Source organism: Takifugu rubripes, chromosome 14 (genome assembly GCF_901000725.2).
Source record: "Takifugu rubripes chromosome 14, fTakRub1.2, whole genome shotgun sequence".
In the NCBI taxonomy this organism is placed as follows: domain Eukaryota; kingdom Metazoa; phylum Chordata; class Actinopteri; order Tetraodontiformes; family Tetraodontidae; genus Takifugu; species Takifugu rubripes.
The window spans coordinates 14,001,762-14,026,499 of NC_042298.1; the positions used below are offsets into that span (position 1 = coordinate 14,001,762).

Here is a 24,738-nt window from a genome sequence, read left to right on the forward strand (position 1 = left end):
TTTCTATTTTCTTATTTATGAAGGCTCTAAGGTGTTGCTGCTTAGATATAACTGAGGAATCCAAAAAGTTCCCAAAAACATGAACTAAAACTTCCCTGTTGTCTCCCTACACACCATCCCATTGTCATAATAACAAAATGATGATGCGCTGTATTCAAGTTTAAACGTTTCTCCCCTTAATAATAGTTCAAGTCTGTCTGAGCGTCACTATTACATGTAAAACACAGAGCCGCCACTTGATGGCGCTCTTTGTCCTTTAAAACAATCGAAATTTGGCTTTCCTCTGATTTTACAGTTGCATGCAGCACAGCAGGAGAGTAAAAACGTTTTCACCTTGCCTTAGTGCACAATACAACATAATATATGCAGTGACGTAAATACTGTCCCTTGTGTGCCCTGATTTGATAAACCGCCTGAACCACAACCTTACTTTAACGCACATGATTCTCATATGTGTACTTTCTCTCTCTTGTGTCCATGTTGACCCAATGTAATCATCAGATGAGAAGAAAACTGTACCCAGTACACACCATTTTGCTCAGACTGTGTCTCAGGTGTAAAATCCAACACCTATGAGCCAAACATGTTCAATGCAGAGTGGGAAGGTTGCAACTGCCTGTAAATACACATCTGAAGCTTCCAAGCAGCCATTGCATGGTTTACAGGCAAATTAATGCACAATTTGGATGAATAACATGGGTGAAAAGCGCAGTTAATGTAATGTTACCCATGCAGGAGTGTGCGGACCATCGATCTCCACCAGCGTGATGAATGATGTCATAACTAACATGAAATGTATAGCACTTACTGCCACGGTAATTGCTGGCTACTTGAACGAAAAGCATAAATGTCACATGTTCAATTGTCTGCTGGCTTTACAGAGTGAACCTGTGACATGGATGATTACATTTTTAACATACAGATGAACTGCATGTGCAGTGTTGATTGTATTCAGAAATAATGAGAAAAGGGGCAAGATCAGATTTGTTGGAGAATCCGAGAATACCAGTAAATTACCATCAATAGACCCATAATCAAATCTATTCCATACTGAAACACGAGTGAACGTCACACTCAGCGAGGAAGCCAAAGTCTGCACCTTTACTCTGAATGTGATGACCTCTGAATTGGCAATTTCAAGCCTTTCTTTTGGGATCTGGGATCCTCCTGGGTGGGTGCAGTCGTCTGGGAAGGTTTTCACCTGCAGTGTCCATGAAAGACCTCGAGTCTCCACAAAGATTTTAGTCTCTTGGAGGCTTTTCTAACAGTATGTTGCCTTTCCAAATATTTGGGAACTATTTTTGGAACGTTTTGTCATTTTCTGACTTGAATGTCCGTGTTTTTTCACGGAATGCAGCATGTCGGTGTACTTGGAATCCTATTTTGTCATGTTTTTTTAGAACTCCATCGGATGCCTGTCATTGTTGCTTTGTGAATAGTACTATCGGAGGCACTGGTAGTGAAATGGGGTAATTTTTTGTGACATCTCCATAAATGTCTGTGATGTGCAATTATACAAAGCAAACCAGCTGTGATAATTGCTCATTACGTCCCACCAGCAGCTCCGTCCGCCGTCTTCTCAAAATTCAGATTTTAAAACATGGTCAATTTCCCAACTGTCACATGTAATTTAGCATTTCAGCGCCCTCCTTTCAGACGGCTGCTCTCCAGAAAAAATGACACGCAAACAAATGCAAACATCTCGCTGAGTCGCTCAGTCTTTTCCTTCTTTCCACGATGAACCGCTCCGTGTGCCGCACAGGCCCGAGAGCTGATGTAAACACCGCTCCCAATTAGAAATCACATTCTAAAAGAGCCGTGCTCTGCTGCCCTGTGGCTCCCTCCACAACGGCCCAGCCTTCGTACCCAAACACCCCTCGCTGCAGCGCTGGGAACATATGAGGCAGCCACTCCAGACTCACAACAGAGGCAGAAGAACCTCAGTGGTTGTGGGTGTCAGAGGCATGCTGGGAGTGTTCTGCTCGGTCATTTTTGCTGTCGGATACATTGGTTGTTATTTCATAATTGCTAAGTTCCTCACTAATCGCTACAAACGTGAACATGCTACCTATTTTTGAAGGTAGTCTCCAAACTGTCCTTCTCAGGGGAGGAACATGGCTGCGATCCCTGCAGGTCAACACCTGTGAGGGCCCAGCCAATGTGGTGGATTTCTGCGATAGCGAATCCACACCCCCGTGTCCTCATATCTGACTGCTCCCATTTCATTTGCTCCACGCAGGTCAGCAGGTCATCTCTCACACACACACACACACACACAAACACACACATACGAATGTTATGAAATGGTAGAATAGGTCAGTTTCACATTATAAAATGCTGTTTAATGACTCTCATTCTTATATAATCCTTCTTTTGGACAACTAGCATTCTCTCCTTTTTCTCAACATTTCCTCACAGGAAAATATGGTTCATTTGACTTTCTGCTCCCTCTAATCAGAATCAGATTCATGCGTAATTTGTCAGTGTCTTGTGAATAATGGAGACCAAAGCTGTAAAATATGAATGTAATAAATTCCTGTTCTGTGGGAAACATTTTGCTGATGCTGTGACATAATTACAGTGTTTCATCAGTCATTGATGGAGAATATTCATCAAGACTGTCTGCTTGCTTCACTGTCCTGTTGCTTTTACCTCCTTTAGGTGGCGCTATCACTGATCCAGTCTGCTATCATGCCAGGGCTAGATTCTTTTTTTTGCTGAGGATTTAACAGTTTAAGTCACAAATAAGCTGGGATCAAACCCTGAACACATGCACACACTTCCTGTGGAGAGAGAGAGAGAGAGAGAGAGAAAGAAAGAGAGAGAGAGAGAGAGAAAGAGAGAAAGAGAGAGAGAGGACTCCTGTAGAAGGTTGATCTCCCATAGGAGGACAGAAGCCTCCCACAACATTCTGCTGCAGGTCTTCTGTGGCTGATATTATTTTCTGGAGGAGGAAGCTGTGTGTGTGTGTGTGTGTGTGTGTGTGTGTGTGTGTGCGTGCGTGCGTGCGTGCGTGCAAAGAGCACTGTCAAAGGGATGAATGTAATAAATCACACTATTTGTCAGGAAATTTGGCTGCAGATGAAGAAGAAACCGAGAACCTCAAGACTGATTTGCCGTGGACAATGTCAATGAGTGTTTACGTAACGTCAACAAGCGCAGCTGCATAACGCTGCTACCTGGTTCCGATTGTCTCGGTAAGTTTTGTCCATGGAGTCATTATTTGACTGCTATTAAATGAAATCATCAGAGAGCAACACAGGCTTAATATAATCTGACACCTCAGCAATCTTTGGAAAAAATGAAAAAGAGGTTTTTTTTAACTGTGAAAAATGTAATATAGCAGTAAAAATAGAGGCGTTAGTGTTACAATAGTGTAACTCCTGTGATGAGGGAGTGGGTCATTGAGGGAGGGGGGGGGGGGGGTGAAGAGGGATTAGTCCTGCTGGACACACAGAACAAGAACAATTACTTCAATAAATGTGTATCGTATTACATCTTATTAACTTTGACCTTTGCAATACTGCATTATTCAGGCTCTTTGCTTCACCCAACAGATTTAAAATATAGATTGAGAGGCTTTATTTTGTATGTATGAGCTTTTTATTGAAGACCTTTGAAACAATGACAGGTCATCCTCAGGAGGGCAAATGATGTGCTGGTACCCGTCATCATGGTTAGGCTTAGTCCCAGTTAAGCTTAGATCAGTAAAACTAGACAGGAATTAGTCAAGTTTAAAGTTGCATGATGTACATGAGGGGATGTTAATGGAGTATCCTTGGAGGGTTCGTTGTGCTGTTTGTGTGTTTGTGTGTGTGTCCAATGGTTTGTTCTCACAACGAGTATGGATTGGAGTGATCCATTTTATTAATGGATCAGTTGCGTTTCCGCATCATCAGGTTTTCAAAGCTCACCATGGGCTCATTGATCAGCAACAAAATAAGCACAAAAAGGTGGGCTGAGGAAATGTGAATGCATTGATCTTTACACTATCAAAGAAACACAGTACGACAAACACACTTTCTAAGAATACGACTTTATTTTTTTACTTCCTTCACTGAAACATCACCATATCCATCTGTCCATCCTTCCATTAATCTATCCATCTCCAGTCCTTTGGGACTGTCGTGGGCTTTGTGTAGGCCAGACCGAGGGAACCATTAGCTAATGCTATGGCTCTACGCTTACGCAGCACTTGAGTAGTCCAGTTAATGAACTGGTCAAACTGAACTTTCAGGTAAACGTTTACTCTAAAACAAATCTAAACACATTTCTATATGTGGTGTCGAGTTATTTTTCCCTTTCCCTGAACCGGGTGATCTGGAGAGGATCTACACTTTGATGCTTGGACTTTAAAACAAGCTAATGGGATCAGTGTGGTGACATTTAGAGGCCTTTTTTTTCCAATTCCGGAACAAAAGGCAGATACAGTCTGTGGTGAAATACATCCACCAGAAAAGGTTGAATGTTAACCTTGGTCAATGAGCACGCGTTGTTGAGACACCTTGTGTGGAGGTCTATTTGCACAATATTGCCCATACGTGATATGTTTCGTATAAAATACCTACAAGTGTTGCACAAATGCGCCATCGTTTCCCGAAAACGATTAAAATGGAGCCTAATTCCAACAAACTGCCATAGGTGGAGTAAGGATGCTTATAGAGGTGCAGACGTTATTTCCCATGAGTGTATTACCACTGAACTTGCTGTAGATGTATTACGCCTTGAAGCAGAATAAGTATCATGTGATGCATTCCTGTTTTTCTTTTATAATAGTTGCTAATGCCACAGCACCTATGAGATTTAAATTTTATGGCTTTTTTTTGACCCGCACGTGCATGACTGGAGGCATAAAATAATTTCCTCTCCTTCAATTATGCAGTAGTATTTCATGCTGTTTTCAAATCAGCTGCATTTCTATTAGAATATAAATCGTTTTTTTTTTTTAAATCCACGTTGAAACTGTTCTAAAACCAAATTGTTGGGAAATTGAGAGTTAAATCATTAAGATCGATTTTTTAAACAACATTGAGGAATGAACAGGTCCTCATCTCTTATTAGATATCAATTTTTCCCATTGGCTGAGTCCCATCTCATTGAAAAAGTAATAACTCACTGCAAACATCTCGATTGTATATGTTCTTTGCCACATCAGATTTTCCAAAGGTCTGCTAAGCTGCTGCTTCCAGCTCCCAGTGATCTCAGCCTATTTTCATCAGGCAATGGCAGTTACCAAACCTTCATGGAACATTGGGTTCTCATTTAAGTACCTCTTGTCCGTGGTGGCCTGGAAGCTGAGGTTCTTGACCTTGAAAACCACAGTTGAGAAATCAATCTTGTAACCTTTTAGTAGCTCTTTTAAGGGCTCCAATTACACCTTTACAGCAACATATGCACACTAGCTGAAAGGGTAAGTTTGAGCAATTCATTTGCTTTCTTTCCTGGATCCTAATTATTGGGTCTGTTATTGTTTTTGCCGCGAGATGCTGAAAATCCAGCTATATGGAAATCAGTATCCAATAATATGCTGTTTGTGCTATGGCAAGGAAATATTGTTCTAAGTAATATGACATTTCATTTGGTTCCGTGTTATTCAAGTACAGCGGGGGGAAGAAGTTTGCTCCGTTACGGATTTGCAGCCGTTCTGTGAGAGAGAAATAAACGAGCGTGTGATGTGGATGTCGCACTGGGGCATTAAGCAGCTTTAGAGGTTGTAAATCAGACACTGATTAAATCTGTCTGGGCCAGAGGTGTCCATTTGCCTCCAGAGCAAAACTGACCTGATTTGGGTGATTTTCTTGACGGGTCCCTATATCACCGGCGGTGTAACTGCACTTGGGCACATTTTCACACCATCAGAGCCTCTATTATACTTCAAAGGTACAGAATTCTGAATGGACACATTGTGTGAGTGGGGAGAAATAAGGAACAGTAAATGGTGAGCATCCTACTGTGCTGCTCATATTTTTAAATATAAATGTTGCTGACATGTTTGTCTCTGCTTTGCTGTCTTTAAAATCCCCATTCCGCCCCCCCCTTTTTTTTTTCCGCCGAGTCGACTATTTTTGAGAAAACAAGGATTTGAATATAAGAAAGCACACTATGCTTTTGTTCCCTGTCTCTCTTGCAGTGTTTCATCAAGCGAGTGCTTTTTCTTCCTTTTGAGAAAGCAGAGCTGTCAAGGCCAGTTTAAAAGGGAATACTTTTCCCTCCACATCCTCTTTCTCCACAGTGCAGCTGCGAGGCAGAAGGTCACGCAGCTACACTCCTCCAGGCTTCTGTATGATCAAGTGGATTGGAAATAAAGTTACATGTTTTAATGAATCAGTGGGACATTACTCTGAAAACGATGGCGGGTTATTAGTGGATGTCAAACCAGAAACTGGGAGTCATCTATTGCGCAACACGAACAAAGTTGCATTCATGTAACTTTGCTTTAGGGGTATTGGGTTCACACATGCGCTGTGTTTTTAATGAAACTATTCAAATGATTTGGGCTTAAAAAAATTCCAAATGAGAAACCAGCAGTGGACACACACTGCAAGGATGAGAAAACCTCAAAATGAGATGAAGTGAAAATCGTGGCGCAACAAGCTTGTTTTTAGAGTGTAATAACTGAAAGCACCCGGGGCTTTTATGTTTGAATAGCAGCCATTGTCTTTCACCCTTAATTCTGTCACGCTCCTCCGAAGGATTCACCAAAACCGTGCAAAGTATCTGCGGCGCTCCATGGGAAGTGTCTTTGTGTTTTCAGGGTCGTCGCTACTCAACGGCACCGCTTCTTCTGCTGAGGCTGCAGCCGGAGGGTTTCCAGTCAGAATCTCTAAAGCCCTCCCTACACTCCCCAAACACTGGCAGAAAAACACAGACACACACACACACACAGACACTGTGTTTGCAGCCACCTGTAGTGTTTCCAGATTGATTGTTCTTTGAGATGCCAGAAAGTGTTATGTTCCTGCTAAATAGGTTCCAGGAAATGAAAGCTGATGGGTCCTCATCAAAACTGAAGGCAACATCTCTCAACAGCCCTCTGGTGACTGATTGCAGTCAGAGAACAAACTCCACTCAAGGATAATGCTGCTCTCCCAACATCATTGTACAACGGACTGAAATTAAATAATCATCCAATTTTATGTTGAGGAGAGTTTATTCACCCGTTGGACACCCCTCCTAAACCCTACTTTAATTTTTATCATTCATTCATTAAATCTGACCAATATCTTTGGAAACTGACACTGAATCTTCCGAGCGCAGCTACTTTCTGCCTGCCGGTATGAAACCTGGCCTCTGGCTGTTCAGTTCCATTGCTTAGCTGCTGTGTCACATGTATAAATAACTGCCCTTTATTAAACACTGCTGTGTTGGAGGTGCACTGTTGTTATCTTTATTCTTATTTTCGCCTTTCAGCTCTTGGCTCTGTAGTCCTTCTAGAGATCCGAGATCCCAGCTAACCACGAGTGTGTCACAGGGCATCCACTGTTCCTTAAGCCAATGGTCCAGTTATGGCAGGAAGGGACTGGGACTTTTGTTTTTCACATTATACACATTGCTACACTTTATCATATGTTATGTTGCTGCTTGTCATTCATAGACATCATTATGGGATGTGGATGCTAAGGAAGACAGGAGCTACCATAATGAGGCCTATTTGCATGCGCGGTGCATGTGTAGCTTTGTTAGCTCCTCGATTCAAGATGCAAATTGGATCTCACAAAGCCTTAAGAGTCAACTAACGAACCTCCTAATGCAGGCTTTGATTGCCTTTCAGTCGTCATAAAAAAAGAGATTTGAAGGCTCACTCTGTCTGCATTAAATCACCATAATGAAGCAAGGCAAAAATGCCATGCCCATTAGCACATGGATTACAATTTTTAATCTGCTGAAGCTCATTAAACGAAGCTCATGTACAGAGGAGAGTGTGTGAAAGGGATGTTGCCGTATTTCTTTCTTGTAATCTGTTGTTTCTAACAATAAAGTGAGCTGTCACAGTAAGCTACAGTAAAATACAGGATCCATCCATCCATCCATCCATCCATCCATCCATCCATCCATCCATCCATCCATCCATCCATCCATCCATCCATCCATCCATCCATCCATCCATCCATCCATCCATCCATCCATCCATCCATCCATCCATCCATCCCAAATGGCAACCTTTACGGTTTGTGTACCAGTTTCTGCTGCTTTAATGGGGTAATTACGGTATTCCAAAGACCCCATTGTGTTTGCAGAAGTTGAGGGATGTAATAGGTGCATGTTGGGGAAAACCTGATGATTTTCAGGATATCCTGTATCATAGATGCAGCTTGTTCTCAAGCTCTATTAAAAACAGAATAATAGGTTGTCATGTCTGGGAGTGATATCATAGTAGGCAAATATTTGTAATGGATGATTAAGATTAAAGGCAGAATCAAAAGCTAGTTCATCATCTTGCAACATTCGTGTAAAAATAGACTTCAGACTTTAGTTTTGGGCCCCACACAAGACTCACACCCAATAATTATTGGAGTTACTAGAGTGTTTTCATCATTGTAAAAGTTGCCAGAAAACTTTGAAATTCCTGGCAGTTCTGCAGAAAGTGAACAACATGTAATAAATTGCCATTGACCTTCTCATCCGTGTTTCAGAAAAGACTTTAATCCCAGCAGAACAGAAGAAATGTTCCCGTTGTTTCAAACTGGGCATTTCCGTCATTTTATTCCCTCCCTGTGCAGCAGCTGCAAATATCCTGTCTTAACAACATCTGACCTTGTGGGTCTGGCCTCTTGACAGAGCTCTGTGTTTGTCTCTGTGTTATTCTATAAATATGAGATAAGGGCCAGGCCAGATCCCATGTGTAGTTGTGTGGTTAATTGAGACCTAGCATCGGTGACCCTCGTCTATGCCCAAACCATGCACCCCACCACCACCTATCACTCATGCTTGGTAATTGGTAGCAGTGCAGTCACCGACAGCTAACATCTGTGGAAACTGAAGAGCCGTGACTGACTGAAAGGCTTCTTCAACACAAAAGATGTGTTTGCTGTCAAAAAAGGTCACATTAGGAAAGTGGCCCAGTAGACAGAATGTATGCCACACCGGACTTGTTGAGATTTTAAGTTTATGTTTACTTTTTCTCTTTATAAGTGCAACTGTGTTGTGGCCAGGGATGAGGAAAGGCTCACGTTCTACCCTGAAGGCTGTGAAAGCAACACAAAAGCAGCTGCATGGTGAGTGGAGGATATCTGAAGACAAACGAACAAGAGTGGAGGTGGCAGAATTTCTTTACTTGCAAACAATAAGGACACTAAACATCGCCGTTGACGTAATTGCTTTATTGTTGCTAAAGCTATTTGTGCTGTCGTGTTTGTGTGTGTGTTTGTGTGTGTGGGGGGTGGGGGAATTATGTCTACAACTGTGCTTGAAGGTGAAAAAAAATGTGTTTTTTTAATTTAAGAATAAAGAGACAAGACTGGATACTTGGTTTAAAAATGTTCATGTATTTGCAGAACTAAAAGTTGCTTTGATGGGAACAGCTCAGACACTAATGTATGGTAGATTGTAAATGAGCTCAATGAATACGCAACCCAATATGATCCAATCATGCAGTAAAAGTGCAATACACAAATTCAATACTGAGCAGTTATAATAAAATAAAACTAATAAAAACAGAAGGATATTTATTGAAACCATAAAAGTAATTTAAAATTCTAATTGTTGAATGCATTTTACAGGAATTCTGCTGGCAAAACGCTGCCAGTCCAGCAGATAGTAAATCAATTCCTTCCACAATTTTAGTGGTGCAGGAAAGTGTTTTTATTTAAATGGATTTTATTGGGCCCAGGGAGTACAGTTTTAAGCTTGACTTGGTTAAGAATAATGAGGCAATAGTCATTACTGCAGTGTGTGAAGGGTTCTTAAAGTCTCTACACACACCCGCAAACATTCATTCATTCGTGAATTAAATCTGAGAAATTAAAAACATAGCTCCCTCCCTTCATCAATCAATAGTTAATATCCTCCTTTCAGATCTCTCCTTTGCTTTGAGCGTGGCGACATTTTTACGTTCAATTAGCATGACCCTCAAAAGCACGACCCTCCGCTGCGACGGCATTCACTTCCATCCTGTCTGAATGCCATTTCCACCCATGGAAGAGGTGACACAATGAACAACCCCAGGTATTTTTCACCCCTCCTGAACTGGGGAGAAGATGGAACGTCTATGTGTGTGTGCAGAGGAGGAGGAGGTGGTGAGGAAGGGGTGCAGAATCCCCAGGGGAGGGCTCCACAAATCCAAGAGAACAAAAACGCATCCATATTTGGCAGAGCTTTTGTCTCCCCTGACAGCTGAGTGTATGGAGGGGGGCCCACAATAATGAATTGGATTAAATGTGAACGTAAGAAGGCAAGAGTCCGTAAAGGCCAGGATGGTGGTTAGACGCAGGGGGGCAATGAGAGGCATGCTAATGTATTAACAGCTTGAAGGAGACATGCATGCATTTTTTAAAATGGTTGTCTCGATGGGTATTAAAAAAATATGTAGATTTAGACGCGTTAAATAAGCTTTCTGGTGACTTCTGCTAAATGAGCCTGAGCTCCCCGAGTTGTGTTTTACATTGAAAGATGTAAACAGCCCCAAAGAAATTCCTTCCCTAATGAGAAAAAATGAGCCTGCCAGCACATTAAATCACATATATGAAGTGTGTAAATCACCAGTCACACACTGCCTCTAAGCTGATTAAAACACCTGATACTAAACAGAATAGTGCAGGCTAGAACGCTAATTTAACCAGCCATCTTCCTCATTCTATATTCCATTACGCTACACTCTTTCAACATGACCTTAAACCTCAGCAGGCTCCTTTTATTGCTGCACTTTAATGTATAAATCTCCCAAAGAGTGTACAGCAGAGATTTTGATTTGCATTTTATTGAGTTTTAGATTGCTCTGGGATAATGATGAGATGTGGGGGCAGTGTTAATGCTCTAAATGGTGACCACCGCACTGCACCCTCTTTGTCTTCACGACACGGGCTCTACTTGATACATTGCTTGTAATTACTTTCAGATGTATCCATATAGGACACGGCAGGAGACCTTGCAGCGGGACGTGATTAAAACGAGCTGCTGTGTGAGCGTATAGCTGCGCTACAGGTGAAGCAGCTGACACAAAACAAGGAAAATATTTGATTCTGGCCAAATTTACACTAAATCAGTTGTGTGACATTTGATTTTAGGGGTCAGAATAAGCAAATATCTGGGTGATTTAATGCTGTGCTATTTGAATTTTAGAGTTATATTAGTAACAGCATTACTGAGGAAAACTCCACTAAATAAACTTTCCGGGTGAAGTAGAAAAGCACACAACAATTATCTCATATGTCAAATGCTGAGAGGTTATGAGTGCTAATTTCTTTTAGGAAATTTATTTTCAGACTGTGTGCAAGCACTTGAAGATTATCATAACAGAGAGCATAAAAACATGCAAACAATAAGAGGTTAGAAACTTTGTCTAACTAAATTACAATGTAATGTTGCTGTCTGAAGGCTGCTGTTGTACTATGAGGGCGCTAACAGCCTTTTGTGAGCAATAATGAGTTACAACATAAAGGACTGGCACAAAAGCACAAAAAAGCTGTGGTATTTCTGCTCAATGCCATCCATCATTTTGTCCCCCGCTTGTAAACATGTGCTAGAATACTGAATTTTATGTTTCCTTCAGAGGAAAAAGCAAAGTCAAACCCTTTTCGGCCTTGGAGTTCCATCGGCGATGAGCAGCTCAAGGTAGAGACTCAGCAAAGCACACAGTAAATGTCAAATATTAACTAGTTTAACTAGCATTTTATATTATTTATTTATGCCATATATGTTTTGTTCTCATTGACAATCAGATAAGTAATGTTTTCTTATGGCTGTACAAATGTTTCATTGGAAGTATTTCACCCACAAAACATTGGTTTTGTGTTGAAGTTGCTGTTGGCATTAGTTGCCCCCTCCCAGAGGAACAACAACACCACTATAGAAGTGGTTTTGTTTGTGAGCGAGGAAGGTCATTTGCATGATTGCAGATTCCCTTGTCAGATGGATGTAAATCCAGGCCAATATCAGGTTTTTAAACAGATAAGGAATGAGAGACCAGAAACAATGTCTGATTCTGGTCTTGATATGCAACCTACAACAGGATTCAACCCACATGGAAGACAGCAGAGCAGAATCAGACGGCGGACAGACAGCAGACAGAAACAACACCGCTGCTATTTTTAACATCATGCACCTCCTACTGTTATTTAAAGAGTGCTGCAGCATGGAAAACTGTCCTGTTTTTGACTTAAAGTGCCTCTTTCTTCATGTTCAGTGGGAGTGATGCTGTAAATGACGCACTCGAGGTCTCCCTTGACACGGTTAAACTGCACCAGAATCGCATGATATTGCCCCAAGGCTGCAGCGATCTTGAAGCCCTGAGGGGAGCATCTCTCCTGTGTGAAATTTAAAGGTCACACAGTCTCCTTCCACCCCCTCCCTCGCTATCCCGACGCTAAGAAAAGAACACGAACCGATGGCCCATTGAGAATATTGTTTTCTATCTCTGAGCCTCGATAGCACATTTCTAATGCTGCCCTTGGAAATGCATTGAAAGGCAGCTCACAGCATGGCAAAACATACAGCAATGCCGTTGATTCCCTTGGTGCCTCTCAATATGCAGGCCCCAGATGATGGCGTTCACTGCGCAGTTGCTACTGACTTCCTTACTCAACTTCCGAATGGGTACACTGCTCCCCGCTGTGCTTTGCTCCCCTTGTAAACAATGAAAGTGACATTGACAGCAGAAGGGCCACAGATCATATCTGGACACATACAGGGGCTCCAGGGAGGATCAGCCTGCTTCATCAGAATGGATTTTGCAGTAGGCAACATTGCAGGGAAACACAGAACATAGTTGTGACGGCCTAATGTTGTCCTGCTAAAGATAAGAAGATGCCCTCAGTCTTTATGATCTTTTAACGGAAGGGGGAAAAAAGTAGTGAAGCACGGCATTTATGGGAAGTCATTTATCACTGGTTATATCCTGTCCTGGGTTATATCTGTTATCGACTGGGATTGAAGGGCTAGTTTTCCTGGATTCGGCATCAGTTTTCATATGTTTCATCAGTTTGTTTCATTCAGACCGGCTGGTGTTTTGTTTTCGTTGCAACAGCCGGAAGAACCTAGTGTGTGAAGGCCGAAGCAGAGAAGGAGTCGATTACTCTGAAGGAGAGCGCTTTGGGCACAGGCTGACCTTTTCTGAGAGAAATGTAAAAATAATAAGAGAAATCTGTGGACACAAAGGATAAGGACCCTCAAACCAGAACATTTGAGTGAAAAGATGAACATTTGAAGCTTTAACTTTAACACAGAGTCTAAAACCACTGTAAACTAATCCACTCGACTAACCCCAAAATTCAAATGTTAACACTTGGAGGCCATTTATAATTGCGTCTGAAATAGTACCTTATTGTTGTACATTTATGAGAGAGGGGCTTAAATACGCTTTACACACCACTCGAATGCTCAGTTGTGTTTCTGCCTTTCCCTGAAAAAGGGAAGAGAATATCATTAAACTGAATATTTACTTCATTCAGATGATGTATAGTAGCAAATCTCATCTGAGAAAAGTAGAACAACTTTATATTGTATGAGTTGATCTACAGACAACACAGTGTAATACGTTTTAATCCCATTACAGAAATACAAATAAAGCAAAGAAACTGCTCCCATATTTGTGGGAATTTGTTACACAAAGTACTTTTTTATATGCTGTGTGTATGCCAGCGTGCACTCTGAGAGAGGAGTGCCAGTAATGCTGCTGTTTAAACCCTCAGAATGCCTGGAATTGTGCCTCGGTCATAAACAGATCAGTTTACCTTTGGCAGCTCGAGCTGCATTCAGGCTGTTGGTGCAGAACGACCATATGGAAGGTAAATTCAAAGGGAAAAACAAACTCTACAGAAATGAAACACAGAGTGGAATTTGCAGACAGAAAGTGAGCCCTGCAGAAAGTGCTGATAAGAGGACAACAACATAATCTTGCTTAGCTTCAGGGTATGCAGGCCCACAGTTAAACATTCATAGTTACTGACACCAGCTAAATAGCTGTTGCCCAAATCTGGCTCTCCCAGGATGATCGTTGACTGCAGTTTAATTTAAATATTTATCACATGTATATTAGTACCATAAGGCCAGTATTTGAAAATACAACAGTCAGACTGTTAATTGCCAAAAATGCCACACAGGCGATGGGATCTGGATGTTCCATTTTATTATTAATGAGCTGGAGAGTGCAGTTTGACATTTATGCTCAGCCTGCAGATGCAAATGAGTCTCAGTTTGGGCCAAAAAATGAAGGCACATGTACTGGTAATCTAATTTGTGCACATAATTGGACTGCTGGTTTGAAGACACACAGATTCCCTGTTAAATTTTTATCCAACTGTGTTTCAGTCTGAAGAATTTATTAATTTAATTTCTGAACCTTTTGAACGAGTGCTGCTGCCAAATTTGTCTGATTGTAAAAAAAGGGATCATCATCAAGAAATCTAAAACTGGGCTCTTAATCAAATAACTTCAAACCAAATGTCAGTGTGCAATTTGGCTTTTACTGCTCTGAGAATAAAAGGTCGTTCAAGCTTATTTTCTAACCAGCCCATCATAAAATGCTTTTTGTGTGTTCTCTCGATATCCCATGGAAGGTTCTGGCAACTGGTGGAATTTAGTTGAAGAGGCACTCTGGACACACACGCATGCACGCACAGAGTAAATCATGTTTTTGGACTGGAGCACAGCAGTAAACCCAGGCAGGCATAGTGGGAACATGCAGATTCCACATCAGGCCCCAGAGTTCTTTAGTTGTGAAGGCAGAACTTTCTTGCCATGAGGTGGTAATGAGGTTGTAAAATCTGCTTCTTGTTTGGATGCAAACATCTACTCACTCCAGTCAGCAATTCTTCCCCCCGTAATTATGTGCTTAAAGTTACAAAAAAAGGGAGAAAAGAACTAAAAAATGCACTCATGTGTCAAGTACTTAAGAGGTTATAGGAGCTTTCCATCTGGACTGAGCAGTCACCAATTAAAGGGGTTTTGAATTCTGACCAGTTTTGAACAACTAAATAAACAAATCCAAATGTAGTCTATGCTCTGTGCACATAAACATCCATCCACATCTAATGTGTGCATTCTTATTCAGACATCAGTGCACTTTCTAATCCAATTACATTGAATCTAGGCCTGATAATGTCCAAAATGATAAAATATAGCACCGGCGCTGGTTTTAAAAGGTCATTTCTAATGCAGTCTCTAATGGTCTTTCCATATGTTGTTACCTCCTGTCACCTGAGTTCCATCAGAGCAGCTAAGTGGGGGGATGCCAGGCCAGCCCTTCCATAAACATCTGCCTTCAGAGTTTAGGCTGCAAAGGGAGGGATTTTAATCTCCCAGAGTTCCTGACAAGATAAGTTGTAAAAGCCTGGCTAAGGGTCAAAGGTGGCAGATATCAGATGAGGTGTATTCCCCCAGTGAACTTCCCTGTGAAGATATATAAATCACTTGGAAAGCTGCTCCCTCCCATTTGCTTTTGTCTGTCTCCTATAGCCTTTAGTTTTCTCCTCCCTTTTGCTAGGATCGAGAGATTCTCACAGATAAATCCTCTGCTGTTACACCGAGAACTTTGCAGCTTACTGAAGGGAGGAAATGAGGACAGGGGAAGTGCTGACATGGTGACATTGATAAAGTGCTCCAGCAAGGCCTTAGACCACTACAATTTATGAGAGATTGATTATCCAATTAACACCTGACACTTTTGGGAACTTCATATGGGGGGATAACAAGATGCAACTGTCTAGTCATGCTTTATTCTATTCTGCAATTTTTGTGGGCTTGATGGTTTGTGCAAAATAAGAATGAAAACACTAGCTCACAATAAAATATTAACAGTTTTTAAACACTGAGTTTAACTGAATGATTAAATATTAGATACGGACCAAAATCCAGGCTATTTGCTGACATGTCCTGATATATTTATCTCTAGTCGCCTCACTAGGAGCACACTCAATCCCCCTCATACGTCTCCAGTCCAGAACCTGCATACTCTATTTCCAGTTTTACTTTCTGCTCTAAATATGAGTTTGAGTCCCTGATGACAAATATCCACATCATCTGGAATATGGCATCATTATATTAGCACAAAACATTAGAAGTGTGTATTTGTATGTGTTTCCCCCCTTTGTCCCCGTAAATATGAGGTGCAGGGCCCAGTTTCCAGTGTTTGTGATAGTAATGTTACCTTACACAGGTCATTAAGCCAGAGGGATTAATCAATGATTAGTTGAGGACCACATGGTTGAAGTAAATTCGTGAGAACACAACAGCGGAAAGCCGCCTCATGTCAAGTCAGCCATTTGAAAACAGGATTTAAAGACTATTGTATTTCAGCACGCTTGATGTATGTGAGGGAATTTAGTTCAGATGTTCCTAATGACCCCCCATGGTGAGAGCATGTGTGCACTTATTGATTTTATACCCGCCATTCAGAGCATTTCCATTAAAGCTTGTAATGTTAAAATCTTTAACCACTGTAAGGCGTCGACTGGAAGAACATTGATTTGTTTTAAATGTACATGTAGAGGAGCAGTGTGTGATGAATACATATGTGCAGATTTCTTTTTAAATTCATTTAGAAGACTCTAGAAACAGCTCATGCAGTATTTTACAGTGTTTCATAATTAAATAAGTGACATATGTTTCACTCCATATCCATTCCCCCTCTTTCACTGGGAGCAATTAAAACCAAGGTCTCAAAGTTCAGAATAGAAGATGAGTTTTCTGCAATTGCTGCGCGGCAACCAGCAGACGTGCCATAACACGTTTGTCAAAATAGGACAAAAACAACCCGCTATATCCAGAGAACCAACAATATCATGCTGGGATTTGAACTGACCGCATACTGAGCAGTTTGATATGCATTGAATTTGCTCACAGAGGCCACGGCTGTGTTTTCTCATGCATGTGTGTGATGTGTAATCTGGCCCAGCACTGGGTGAGAGCACAGCAAGTCACGGAGTGTGATTCTTCTACAAGCCTGCGAGGTTTATGCTTTCTGAGTTTTCACATAAAGACCCCATTTTTCTTTTATTTAGTGCTCATAAAACCAGACTCTGCAGAGCCTTTGATTGTGGGCCTTACATGCCTTATTACAGGCTGCGTGCATGTATGTCAGCACAGACACACAACACGAGTGTCAAACACAGACACAGTCATATGTTTGCTCTCCACAAAGCTCCGATTACTGATTCAGTACAACAAACATACCAAAACCGATGCTGTGAGTACTTCTAACTCTAAAACCTCCCTGTGAGAGCACAAGTAGCACAGTGTATCTATTAATCGTGACTAAGAGGAGAAAGCATTGCACGAAACAAGACTGCAAAGACAGGAAAACTGCATTTGAGTCCAGACACCGCTGAGCTTTATCTTCTGTACGCATACAGATGGAGACTTTTTCTGCACCCTCACTTCTTTTTTTCCATCGGTCTTTCACACTTCCACTCCAAGCAACATCTGAATGGAGGCATCAGTGGTCCTTTGTCCTCTGCAACAATGGTACAATCAAACTTAAATTTCAGTTATAAACTTTTAAATGGAATTATAAAGTACCAAATGTAGATAGTAACAAGTGAAAAGTGTAAAACCTGGTAATTGTTTTTTGTTTATTTTTTTATTTTTGGAATAAAAATACCGATGAAACTTATTTCCACCTCAAAAGAAAGAACAGTTGTCCTCAATAAAAAAAACACTATAAGTGGATGGAAACTGATGAAAAACATTGACTTTTAGGATCTTTTTTTCCCCCTTTTAATCTTCCCAGAAAAGACAAATGTGCCAATTTCTTGGGTGTTCACTGCCTGCCACCAGATATTCTGCTTGCACAAAGATACACCAAGCAGCCGCTAAGCTAATTTCCTGCATTGCCCAACTGACCCACTTCCCAGAACTTCAGCTGTTGGTTCATTTGCTGTGCAATCGAATCCCAAGGGCCCAGCTGTGGTACCTCATTCGAGAGCTGGATTCTGTCACTCTTATCACTGGTCTCGTTAATCCCAGAGCTCTTCCTCTCCAACGTAATAACTCTAAATCAATGGGACAAGTGGGGGGATTTAAGTGAGGAGAAATGGAGTGGAGTAAAAGAAAATCTGGTAAACAGACTAGAAGATATGTGGCCATTTGAACAAACTGGCAGATTCCAGTTTATCTCACCAGTTGCTCTCTGCTAATATGCAGACGTTCATGAGCTTATAATCGTGTGCTGTAAGAATACAGTTGAAATGTACTTGGACCCACTTAAGCATGGTCGGTGATTTTACATTGGCTAACTAAAACCATCTGAGGAAGACTAATATTATGTTTTGTGCTTCCATAAGCACATGATGACAACTATGGTCAACGATGCTCTAAATCTGCCTGCATCTCTGGGAAATGTCTGGTAAATTCCAAAATCCTTTTCAGCACATTATGTTTCATCATTTATTATTTTGTTTTGTGGGTTGTTTTCCAGTAATGTATTACATAGCACATTGTGATTACAACTGACCTAGAAATTGTGTGTAATACTAATTAACAATAAGATAATGCATGTCAGGTCCTGGAGAAGCTATGGTGGCTGTTGGAGGCAAAACAGAATGTTCTGTCCACTATTTCTATCCAAGAGGATAATTGCTGTAAATATATTATTAGCACTAGACATTGAAGCCTTCCATACATCAAAACTAAGACTTGAATGTATGTTTTTTTTTTTTTGTTCTGGACAACTGCCATAATGGAGCAGCAAGCACAGCTTAATAATTATATAACTATTATAGTTCAAAGTGAAAGATGGCATCATTATTACGATACTTAAAATGAATGTCTATGGCCTGGAATGGCAAAAAGCCCACTTCCCTGAAAGTGAAGAAAAGCAGTTTAGTTTGACATCGCTGGAACTTCATGAAAGTGAAAGCACAATCAAAGTCACTGGATCCTCCCTCACCATTATTAATGATCCATACATGTCATTGAGGAACCGTTTTGTCTTTAATATGCCTGATTAGATGATAACAATGATGATTGCAATGACTTCACTTTGCTAATTGCTTTTTGCCATCAATACACAATAGCAAGCTCCTACAATCAGCAGTGAAAGCACTAATTGCGTTTGCAAAACCCATCACTGATGTTTTTATTCAGCAGAAGCACAAAAGATTGGATTCACATCATCAAGTCAGACACATTACTCTCAACACAAGCGAGATGATGTAATTCTGGGGATTAACATAGTCCGACCATGCAGCTCAGCCCACAGCAAAATGGGAATCAAATGGAAATGTAAACACACAATGGGAGGGGTAGCAGTTTCTAGTACACCGACTTTTAGCAGCTTTTGGTATTATGTGATTTAACACTGCAGCAGGGAGGCCACCCTACTCTGAGACCTGTGTCCAAAACATGATGAATTGTAGTGGCGCCTTTAAGTGGCATCATTTCACCCGCAAGCAGAAAAGAAGCTTAGCGCAGCACTTTAACATTAGCTCCAGTATGAGCAGAGTGTGATTTCAGCTTATGTTGTCTTATGCTTCCAATAATTGGTGCAACAGTGACTCTTGTAGAATGATGATGGATTCAAATGGTCCTGGTGGTCAATAGGTGTTTATTTCATGGGCCCCTACCCTGCTGACAGCCTTTTCATATTTGAACGTGATATAGAGCCCTGACCTGGGGACATTACACTTCTGGGGAGCAAAGATAGCTCTTCCTTTTGAAACCCAGCAGACCAGCAAATGCAGGAGCCGTGAAGCAGCTAACTCCTCTGTCTTTTGTTTCAGCTCAGGAAAGGAGAGACATAGGTAAAGTGTCACATAAAGCAGCACAAAAGAGTAAGAGATTACCCAGATCCAAATAGGTCAGGTTGCCTGACAGGAGTGGGCGTGTTTGGAATCCATATCTCATCTTCAACCCCCTGCACAGCAAAGAAATAGTCTTTTCACACCACATAGAGCCAACATTGCACAAAGGAAAGAAAAAAAAAAAGGCGGAAGTCTGGCACTTTGGAGAGTGGCACAAAATATTTCTTATGATCTACAAATTTGACAAAGTTTGTTTAGGTTATTGGTAAACACAAGATATGTGGATGGTTGATAAAAGCAATAAATAGCACCGGAATATCAAGACACAGGACTACAGGTGTGGCTAAAACTAAAGATCTCAAACAGTTTCACACTTTTCTTTAAGCATAAAGTGTATTTAAGTGAGTGGAATGCAAAACATTTTAGCAGTTTGAGGCTTGATCTTCAGAAACTTTTCTGGAACTGTATAAATATACAGCTAATATAAGAAACACAGTTACAATAAACCCAACAGCTGGAGTGTGTTTTCTTTATAAGCTTCATTTAATGAGTAAACGATGTCTCATTTCACAGCACATCTGCACTCCAGTGAAATGTCAAACCATGAAAACCTCTCCCCTCAACTCCCTGCATACTTGTAATCCAATATCCATAGTGGCATGGAAATGAAAAATAACAAGATTAGGGAACAATTTATGTGAATCGTCTCATGTTCATTCACTGTTTGCACCTTCTCAGGAGGGAACAGAGGCTGTGGTCTCCATGGAAACTGTGGCCGACCAATGGTGGGTGTTTGCTGCCTGAACATATGACACGCTGCCTTTGGAGGGAAAGCTGGACCCAGGAAGGAGCAAAAGCAGGAGGAGGAAATTTACACAGCATAAATATGTTTGCTCTCTGAATGAGCTCACCATGTTTCCCCGAGCTCATTAAAATATCAAACCCAGAGTTATATTTCAATATGTAGATATTGTCAATAAAAGTAGCTTCAGCTTAATATTCTGGGTGAAGTGTTTGGTTTTATTATATTAAACATGCTACAGTAATATTGTCGAGTATACCACTGATTTTTTTTTTTTTTTTTAAATATAGATACCTCATGACTTTTATTTATTACCTATCTTGAGGATTTTCATTTCCATCCTTGCACAGATATATTGTATAATGTAACAGGCATATACAGCTGAGGCCTGTGGAAAATGGGCTGTTTTCTGTTCTGGTGATATGAGCGGTGGCCTTGAAACTACCTGTCGACACTGATCACTCACCAGCCCAGCTTTCGCTGAGATGGGACTTGCAGTTATTAGAGCGCGAGGCTGTTAGATGGAGAACCCTGTCGTCCATTGCCTCTGACAGCTCAGGTAAGCCCTGCGGAAAACTAGCCCCCCCCCCAAGAGCACATCAGCTCCTGCTATAACTTGAATTTCCAGTCAGCAGCCTGCCGTGTGATGTACTGGCTCTCGTGTGCTCTCAAGAAGAAATTACATGGCTGGTGAGTCCATAGCTGTGTGAATTAGGACATCAAACCATATGTGAAGTCTTTTGAGGGAGTAATACCCAAAGGATAATGTTTTATACTCTCTGAAAAAAGGCATCTGCTGAAGATTTAATATGGTTAATCAATACAGCTGTCTCTGAAATTACTTTTCCACCGTGTATTGCATGTACTTTCTAAAAAATAAAGGATTCTCAGACTTTGAGATGCATCATGTAAGGATTTGCTGAAGCAGCTTGGCTACAAAGCCTCATTCTCGAGCTAAAAACTATCCTCACTACCACTCCAGCACACAGCTGCAGTTTTATTAACTCTATTCTTCATGTTGGCATGCCTTTCATGTAGCATGTTTGCATTATATGCACCTTTCTATGCTGTAAATATGAATATGCTAAAGGCACGGGCTTATGCTTTTGTCTTTTCAGCTATGACATTTTGCTGAAAATAAACCCAGCATATTTTCTGATCACATCAATCACATTTAACAGGATGTAAAAAAATCTTGAAATGGACTTTTTTCCCACCTGGAACTAAAGAGTTGCTGTGGAACAGAGGTGCCCAATCCAGTCTTATAGAGGACCCCAATCCATCAAGGTTTTCTTTTTTACCAGACAGACAACTGGGTGCATATAATGAAAACATGCTACTGGTTTGAACACTGCTGGACTACTGCCTGCTTTTCACACAAAATAGATTATGGCGGAGTTGTGTTAGCATCTCCACAACCTCTTGAAAATTGATTTAATACAGCAGTTAGAAAATGGATGGACGGGTAAAAATTTTGAGCTCTATCCTGGTCTCACCTGTATCCTCCCTGGGACTGAAAATAGACTAGAATACTCTGCAAACAATCTGATAGAATATTATATATTGGCTGTGTTTTTCTTAATGGCTCAGAGGAATCAGCGCATGTCTGCGTGCTTTGACGCTAATCTCTAAACCTCTATTCACATGACCATCCAGCCACTGTCTTTCAAAATTCCCCTGGTCTTATGGACCCCCACAGCAGGTAATGCCTCTCTGGGGCTGTCAGAGTTGATTCCTTTCAAGAGCAGCACAGGGTGTGTTCATCTATTCTGCCAGACTCTCTCCACTGTAGCTGTGCTCCATCAGGACATGGTATACCCCCCTCCTCCAGTTGGAAGCCCATTTAAATGGTGGCAGAGATTACAGTAGTCACGACCAGCTGGCGCCTGCTCAACGCATACATCTTTGGTGTCCAAGCGGGGGCCTTGGTACCCCTTGGCCTACCCTGAAGACCCCTCACTGTGGAGGAGCAAAGACCACCACTGGACTGCAGTCGAATGCTGCAGCGGATGATTGACAGGGCTGTTGTGCCACCTCTCGTTGCATGGTTCTCCTGCACAAAGCTGTCATACTGCGCATTGTAAAAGCAGAAGTCATGAACTCATGTTTATCCTCACATGCTGATTAGTTTGTGAGTTTGTTTGTCTTCCATGGTGTTTTGTCGAGTTTTGAAATCAAATTTGGGATGAAATGTCAGAAGAACAGCAACAAGATTTAGGTCTTCTCATTATATTTAGAGCGCAAAGCTCCAGCGATATGAACCCTTCAGTCAACATGTCAGCGTGCCCTTGAGCAAGATACTTAACCCCAGTTGCTAAAGCTGAATTTCTGGTGTATGAATGTGCACAACTGGATATCTGTGAGCATGAAGAGCTGGAACCCTGTGGCGTCTTCACCTCCCCAAGTGTATTAATGCATTTTTAAGTATAGACACTGAATGGACAAAGACGCCCAGAAAGGCGCAACATAACACAATCCATTTACCCTCATCAGTGCTGAGGTTGCCAAGGAACGCCTCACAGAATTTGTTTTCCGCAGCAGCTGCTGCGCTGAACTCCTGAGCTTTATAGAAAATCTCAGTGGGAACTCTTCAGATGAGTCACTGTTTTATTTGTTCATGTTCATTTATTTATAACTTGATTAATTCTTCCTCAGAAGAGGATTGTTAATTCAGACTGGTGACTGCTTGCACCACACTGAAATAAATAAAGCTGTTTCACAGCAGCTGTACATGCTGCTGCCTCTGGCAAAAATGCATTACTGGTATAAAATATGATGTGCATATAGGACTATTTTGTTTTATTTTTATTTTAATAATTAAAAAAGGTGTAGTGTTTTTGATCCACAGTTGGGAGAGGGACAAGAAGGCTAAAAAGGCTAACTGCTCAGTGGTAAATAAACACACAAAAGTAGCTCAAATATACAACATTAAGCAGTTTTACCCCCTCAGAAAACCTAAACTAGACCAACACAGAATAAATGGACCCAGATTCATCACTGAGCTGTGAACATAACGGATGTCTGATGATTCTGTAAACCATTTAAAAAGGTACCATTTCTGATCATTATTTTCCTTTTAAATGAGGTTCTTGCAAAGCAAAGATCCCTTTGCCATGTTTTAGTTGTTAGTTCATAATCTTCTCCTCACTGTGAGGTAGGGACATGCACACTATTACTGACAACTGTCATAAGGGCTCTGTGAAATGAATAGTCTGGAGGAGCCCTATATTCAGATGATATTATTTAATTCCTTTTCTTGACCGCTTTATTCCTTTCAGGGTCATGGGAGGGAGCTGGAGCCTACCCCCCCCCCCCCCCCCCCACACACACACACACACAAACATTTCATTTCATGTGTTTGTTTATTCAAATGAACAAAAATAGTCATTTTAAAAACAATATTACCTTCAGTAAATAAACCATCCAGTCTCACTTTAAGCTAAAGAGATTTTCCACTCTTTTCCTTCAACAGCTCATCTGAAAAAGTCTGTGGTCTAGGAAACAAGCAGCAGTTTGAAAGAAGTTCTTGTCTGACGACTCACTTTCATGAGTGTACCTGCTATATGCTCAGCCAGGTGCAGGTATAGTCGACCGGCTGTTGCTGCCTTGTTTTCTTTGGCACCAGAGTGCGAGGCTCAAAGGTATGATAGCTCCTGCTGGCCGGCTGCACCACCTCCACAACCTTAAGCTTTACCCTCTCCGATGATGAGAGAGCAGCTCCTCTGGTGACACTTTGCATTTTTGGGGGCTTTGATTTCTTTTGGCAAATAAAACAGAACTGAAGAGTGACCTGTTTAGTCAAGGCTGCCATGTTTGCATGGTAAACTCTGCAAGTTTCCACAGTGAGTTTTTGCATCATCTTACTTAAGTCTTGTTAATTATGAAGGAAAGGCATCATTTGCAACCATATATAAATGATTGTCCTTGCTGTGGCCTTCATTAACTTAACACTTCTCACAATGTGTCCTGTGATTATTGGATTTGCGTTCCATTCAAAAAAATTGCGTTCCATTTAACTCTTGCTGTTTGTGAACGTCACTTGGA

General features: G+C 41.2%; 1 long non-coding RNA gene across 1 annotated transcript; it reads left to right on the top strand.

Annotated features, from left to right (window-relative positions):
• The first annotated feature begins 2,978 nt into the window (after positions 1 to 2,978).
• On the top strand, positions 2,979 to 20,886 carry LOC115252388 (uncharacterized). The gene is made up of 5 exons (XR_003890835.1): positions 2,979 to 3,197; positions 9,133 to 9,215; positions 11,054 to 11,139; positions 11,708 to 11,769; positions 20,631 to 20,886. It is a non-coding gene; the product is annotated as an uncharacterized lncRNA (long non-coding RNA).
• The last annotated feature ends 3,852 nt before the right edge of the window (positions 20,887 to 24,738 follow it).